This window comes from Cucurbita pepo, unplaced genomic scaffold, assembly GCF_002806865.2.
Source record: "Cucurbita pepo subsp. pepo cultivar mu-cu-16 unplaced genomic scaffold, ASM280686v2 Cp4.1_scaffold007230, whole genome shotgun sequence".
Taxonomy (NCBI): domain Eukaryota; kingdom Viridiplantae; phylum Streptophyta; class Magnoliopsida; order Cucurbitales; family Cucurbitaceae; genus Cucurbita; species Cucurbita pepo.
Window position 1 is genome coordinate 1 of NW_019653167.1, and position 537 is coordinate 537.

A 537-nucleotide genomic window follows, 5' to 3' on the forward strand; every position below is an offset into this window, starting at 1 on the left:
AAAAAGCAAAATAAATGATATTCAAGCTAAATAACTGTACAAACCTGTCTTGCAGAAGATCTTGAATCCATGAAACGCTGCAACTTCCTAGGTCTATCTTGAGTAGCATTATTTGGAAATTTCTGCATTTTGTTCTGCAAATGGAAAGATAAATCACTACACATATAATAAAAGGAAGACTTCCACTTTCAACAATAAACTGCTCAGGTTAAAGGCAAGCTAAAAATAAAAGATTCTTACCGAAAACCTTCTTTCCTTCCTGGCTTTATTTGCAGTATTTTTGGACATTTTGATAATATCGTCTAATTCAACAACAAAAAAAATGTAGAAACAGAATAATCAATAAATTTTCAAGAGGCCCATAAATTCTCAAGTACTGAAAGATATTCCGAAGCCCAACCTAAAGCCATGTCCATCTTCTTCTCAGTTACGGCAATAGCCTCAGTAGTAAGTGGTTTAGCCGCCATCTAACATGAGATTCAAAATAAAAAGTTAGTGCGGAACTAAAAGAAAAGTAACAGTTTGGAAAAAAAAAAA

The 537-nt window shown here is 33.0% G+C and overlaps 1 long non-coding RNA gene across 1 annotated transcript; it reads right to left on the minus strand.

Moving 5' to 3' along the window:
• Positions 1-39: 39 nt before the first annotated feature.
• Positions 40-484, minus strand: LOC111787218. The gene is made up of 3 exons (XR_002813921.1): positions 401-484; positions 241-302; positions 40-134 (listed from the first exon to the last, which is right to left on the minus strand). It is a non-coding gene; the product is annotated as an uncharacterized LOC111787218 (long non-coding RNA).
• Between the last annotated feature and the right edge of the window lie 53 nt (positions 485-537).